Source organism: Sinocyclocheilus anshuiensis, unplaced genomic scaffold, assembly GCF_001515605.1.
Source record: "Sinocyclocheilus anshuiensis isolate Anshui unplaced genomic scaffold, SAMN03320099.WGS_v1.1 scaffold755, whole genome shotgun sequence".
In the NCBI taxonomy this organism is placed as follows: Eukaryota; Metazoa; Chordata; class Actinopteri; order Cypriniformes; family Cyprinidae; genus Sinocyclocheilus; species Sinocyclocheilus anshuiensis.
In genome coordinates, this window is record NW_015552587.1 from 389,148 (window position 1) to 395,328 (window position 6,181).

The window sequence follows — 6,181 nt, forward strand, 5'->3', positions numbered from 1 at the left end:
TCTCTCTCTCTCATTCACTCGTCATCTTTCTGCCATTGATTCTGCTGTGGATTAGGATAGAGTTGTATCTCACACATTGATGGGCTGTTTCTCAGGGGAATAGGATGCTATTGTTTCTGTTAGTGGTCAAGTGATATGTTTTTTTCAATGGCTAATAGCCGATGCTGATATCTAGAAGGAAGGGGGGGATGATGGCAGATATTATATTCATGCATGGGTAGTTGATGCATAATGTGTCCACAGAATTTTTTTAAGATTTGAGATTTAAAATTTATATGAATGTTTAAAATAAAATTTTCACTTCACTTATTCCAGGTGCTGTTCACTCTTTTGCTTACTAAGTTTAAAAAAAAATACTAATTGGTCCCACTTTATATTAGGTGACTTAGCTACTATGTACTTACAGTACATAAAAAAATAAGTACAATGTACTTATTGTGTTCATATTGAATTGCAAAACACTTTTGCTGCTATTGAGGTGTGATACGGGTAATGTGTCCTAACTACACGCGACACAACACCGCGACACGCGATAAAAGGTATCTTTTCCATGTTAATCAGAGTTTTTGTCCTAACTAGCCGCGATGGCGACATGCGAAATTTCTATTTTAGAAACGGTTTCTATTTCCGCGACATTGCAGCTGGAACAGCAACATACAAACTACTATATGACAGTGAAAATCTCAGGTGATTATGTGCTTTATTCAAAGTTAAATGTGTCTAATGTGAGTTTGAATGTCATATTGTGTGGCCTTCTAGCCATACTGAAAGCAACAACAGATAGTTTACCTCAGTGTACGTTAAAACTGTGAACTCACTGCGAACCAACGAGTGTATTCCATAAAGATGGTATCAGTCACTCAGTATGTACATTTAATAATGTTAAAAAGGTTTAATATTTATGAATTAGATTATAAACGTATCCATTTTGTTGCGAGTGCAGTGTGCTTTCAGAGAGAGCCCGCCCACACACGCTTCTGATTGGCTGTGATATTTGTTTGATTCTGTCGCGTCGCGTCTAGTGTGGACACCCAAATCTTCTCGCGTCTCATATACTGTAGTTAGGACACGGTGTAAGGTCACGCAACAAAGTTATTTTTAAAATGACAAATATTCAAAGTACCTGTTCTAATATGAGCCCATAAAAACGGCTGGTATAATACTTACAAAACTTATTTACAAACTGCTGTTTAAAATGGTTTTAGATGAAATATCACATCACAGGACACTTCCCAATTGCACAAAACAATTTTTTTTATATAGGCATATGCATGTTAAAAGTCTATTGGTAGATGCTGAAACTGACGCAAGAAATGACCACGGTTATTAGATTTTAAGTATTATCTTTTCTCCAAAAGGCTGCTGTGGTGCTGATAATAAATGAGAATAAAACATGAATGGAAATGCTTCACGATCCCCTCGCGGCATCATTCAATCAAATGCCTGTTTTTAAATCACAGAACTGATTTTTAAAGGCTAAATTGATTTGTTTGAGTAATGTTGGTGTACATTCAGTCTGCCCTTTACTGTTCTATAATCACATTTGCCTGTACATGCTGAAGGAACGCTGACTCAGGGGCCAAGAGATCGCAGGTGGTCCAGAGCCCCCATCCAGGACCAATAAATACTGCATGAGGGACAGACTCCACAGGGAATACTGCAGCCACACCGGAAATCAGCGTGCTTTAATATAATGAGATGTTTCTCATTAATTTAATGCGTTTGAATTTTTCCCCATTACTTTCAATGAAATTTCACCATCAGATTTCCATATTATGAACTTAAATTAAAAAGTACCATAAACAAAACTTTTTTTTTTGCTTTACAGTAATTAGCGGGGGTTTTTTTTAGAGTTAAAATGTGCTTAACTGTCATGAAAAAACCTGATTTAATATTCTTTGAGCAAAACATAATTTCTTTTGATTTTGGGGTGAAATATGACTTGACGGGTTTCAAGAGATTCACCCGTTTATAACATGAGAGTCTCCAAATCTAGTGAGTTAACCCAGACAGAGGCCATCTGTTTAACAGATTAGTCAGATTCAGACTCATCCTTGACATCGACACTGTCTACGTAAGTTTTTACATGATCTTTAAATGATGGTGTTCAAACTCACTCTTTTATGCACACAAACATACACATTACTTTTGACTGTCCCTCAAGCTCTGGTGTGGGCTGATGACTTGTCACCATTATCAGATGAGCTGGGATTAGTGACCACACAACACGTGGCTTCGAGCCGCTGCAGGGGTAAATGAGGCAGACACAGAGGGGTTTAAGTCGCCTCAGGCTTGTTAAGCTGTCCCACGTCTCATTGCCATTAGGCTGGGATTCAAACGTACACGAGGGTGTGTGTATGTGTGTAGGGTCATAAGGTCAAGTCAACAGCGTGACCCCTCACTCTCACAGAAAAGGAAATGGACTCTCATTGAATGGACAGATGTTAACGTCCTTACAACGACTAAGAAAAAAGTCCTTATAAAAAGAAGGTTTACATGTTTACAAACACAGCTGTGATGTGAAACAGTGTATCTCACTGCACAGCACCTGCAGAGACCAACTATTAACTTCAGTTTACATATCTACACCAGATGTACTTGTGAAGAAGGGTAACAGTGAGTTTAATTCAGAAAGTTGCTCACTAAAAGCCACCTACAAAGGCTTTAGCAGGTTTTCTACGCATAGGTTACAGTGGACTAAGATTGTCATTTTTAACACACACAGGACTTCAAACCAACCACACCCACTGCAAAAACTCCCATCTTCTCCTTCTGTCCCCTCACTGAGGCAGAAGTATCAAAACTTCTGCTCTCCAGCCATCCTAAAACATGCCCTCTAGACCCAATCCCCTCACACCTCCTCCAAGCAATCTCTCCTACACTTTTACCAGCACTCACACACATCATCAATACATCTCTCCTCACAGGCACCTTCCCCACTGCATTCAAGCAGGCTCGGATAACCCCACTGCTCAAAAAACCTGCATTAAACACTTCACTTACAGATAGCTACAGACCTGTCTCTCTGCTTCCATTCATAGCGAAAACCCTCGAAAGAGTTGTTTTCAACCAGATATCATTGTTTCTTTCACAGAACAACAAACTGGATCCTAACCAGTCAGGTTTCAGGAGTGGCCATTCAACTGAGACTGCGCTACTGTCAGTCACGGAAGCCTTGCGGATTGCAAAAGCTGATTCCAAATCATCAGTTCTTATTCTGCTGGATCTTTCTGCTGCTTTTGACACTGTCAATCATCAGATCCTCCTGTCTGCCCTCTCTTCAGTGGGCATCACAGGGATTCCACTTCGCTGGTTTGAATCCTATCTCACTGGTAGGTCTTTCAGGGTGGCTTGGGGAGGGGAGGTATCCAAAGCACATCAACTTGTCACTGGGGTTCCTCAGGGATCAGTTCTTGGACCCCTCCTCTTCTCCATATACACAACATCACTGGGTCCCATCATACAGGCACATGGCTTCTCCTACCATTGCTATGCTGATGACACACAGCTCTATCTTTCATTTCAACCAGATGATCTAACGGTAGCTGCACGGATCTCAGGCTGCCTGGCGGACATCTCGGCATGGATGAAAGAATATCACCTACACTGACAATTTTCAAGCGACAGCTGAAAACCCATCTCTTTCGAAGCTACTTGACTTCATCATAAAAAAAAAAAATAAAAAAAAATAAATAAATAAATAATAAAAAAAAAAATTCTCTCTCTTTATTTATTCCTTCTCTTTCTAGCTTGTACTTATTTGAACAATGTCTAAGAACTTGGTATTACATCCACTTCCTGTGTCTGTTTGCCTCTTTAAGAAGAATCGCTTTATGTATCCCCCAATTGTAAGTCGCTTTGGATAAAAGCGTCTGCTAAATGACAATGTAAATGTAAATGTAACTACTGAATATGTTAATATTGAGTATACATTGATAAATTCTACATACTAATTGTTGGGCTCGTTACTCAAAAAATTTAATTTATTACTCGTTACTAGTTACTGCTTTCAAAAGTAATATTATTTCATTCTGGCAACAGTAATTAGTTACACTGCTAGTTACATTACCTTCACGCCCCACAAAAGTTGTAATTGCGTATCTTCCCCACAAGATTCTTCTAAAATGTTACTAATAATATATTTCTGCCTCATCTTTTTACCAAAATCCACATTGGATTGCAGTCAGAAATTATTACAAACACTCAATGGTGATTGATAGTAATGTTTAGGTAAAGGTGTTATATTAACCTCATTAATTGTCATGTGTAGTTTGTAGCTAATTAGCTTTAATTTTTCTGTTACCCATATACGATTATATTCCATGATGTATTTTATCAAAATAAGTTTTTTTATTATTATAGTAATACAATTTACATTGTGATCAGAGGGATGTGGGTGCATGAGTAAGCCATGTAATGCCACAACTTTCACATCGGTGTTCAGATCATCTTTTCTTCTGAAAAAATCTATGTAATGGTAATATTTACATCTGTTGAATGTAAGCTTTTCCATTTTCCATGCTTGCCTGCTGCTCGTGTTCATGAGTTGTGAAAATTATGAAAATAAAGCTAGGAGTTATTGTTTTGTTTGGACTTCAAATCAGTAAGGGTTGAGGCATCAAAAGTAACTATAGCTGTTTTATGGATGGTGACTTTAAAGTGCCCCTATTATGGGTAATGAAAGGTTCATATTTTGGTTTTGGGAGTCCCCAACAACAGGTTGACATGCATGCAATCGTTTAACGATTCATTTTTCCAAACCCCTCCTTTGCGTGACCCTAATCTGCGGTGATTGATCGATTGGTCTCATTTTCATTTCATCTCTCCTGTAATGCCTGATAAAGCAGCGTTTGTGAGCACAGTGCTGCTTTGTGTACAGCGTTACCGGGGAAACAGCTATTTTTACCGCTCCAAAAGCGGCACCTAGTGGCAAAGAATAAATTAGCATTTTCATTCAGACCAACACGAAAAGACCAACAAGTGGGCGGGCAATATGCAAATGTTTCATTTTGATGTCAACATGAAACGGCTTGGGATTCATTTTAAAAATGACTCGTTTCAATGATTCAGAGTTGACATCTTTTGAGAGACAATAACTTTATACACGGTGCACTTTCAGATTTAAAACTTTGCAGGATGTTTTCATTGACTTAGAGCTGAATAATATTATTACTGAAATCTTATTAGTAATTACTTACACTACTAGTTACTGCACAAAGTAATATTATTACTGTAACTAGTTACTGCCCAACACTAAATGGTACATGTCTATATGGCATAACTAAATATAATTTATATTGTTCAGATAATAAATGCCAGTGTATTCACAGTTACTATGGTATCAGTATAAACAGTATAATAAAAACTATGAACTCAATGACAAATTCAAACGTCTGAACTGCTAACTGTAAGAATTCATGAAGTGAAATGAGGATAAATTCTAAATCCTTCTAACAGGAAGTTGAATTAATTATTCATGGCTAACAATTGGGAATAACGTGAGGCGAAACAGCATCGGTTCGGCGGGTGATGGGTTACTGGTGCATTAGGAGATGAGAAGCTTTTCATGCCAAACACGTCAAGGAAAGAGTTTTATTAACAAACGCAGAGCAAGGTCTTGGGCAGCAATTCAATAACGCTGGCTTTCTCTGCTGACGCACAAACACCGAGGAGCTTTTAAAGAGATTCTCCTGTGCGGTCACGGCTGGAGTCAGACGCAGCGTCACGTCTGATCGTGTGTTAGTGTCCTCAGCTCCAACAGCTGGAGCCGGAGCTGCAGGACCATCCATCTCACACACCAGTCAACATGAAATCATCTTCCTGGTCTTACTGATTCATTAGCGCACATTATCCAAAGAAAATAATGTTATAAGATGATTCAGCAAAATATAACTTTTGCCACCTCTCAAATGGCTTCAATATAAAATCAAATCCTACCCTACATTGTTTCTCATCTAATCGTGTCCCATGCTGCCTTTTTCATTTTTCATCTTTTCATGTTTTATACCAAGTAGGCTACTGTAAATATATATATATATATATATATATATATATATATACTTGATCAGCATCTTTAACGTTTTCCTGTAAAACAGGGGTGTAACGGTACACGTTTTCGTACCGAAAATTTTCGGTATGGGTCTTTCGGTTCGGTGCACATGTGAACTGAACAAATACAGCA

General features: G+C 38.2%; 1 protein-coding gene across 7 annotated transcripts in view; it reads right to left on the bottom strand.

Annotated features, from left to right (window-relative positions):
- nrg1 (neuregulin 1) overlaps nucleotides 1–6,181 on the bottom strand; it is a 108,839-nt gene that overhangs the window by 43,586 nt on the left and 59,072 nt on the right. The window lies entirely within an intron of this gene.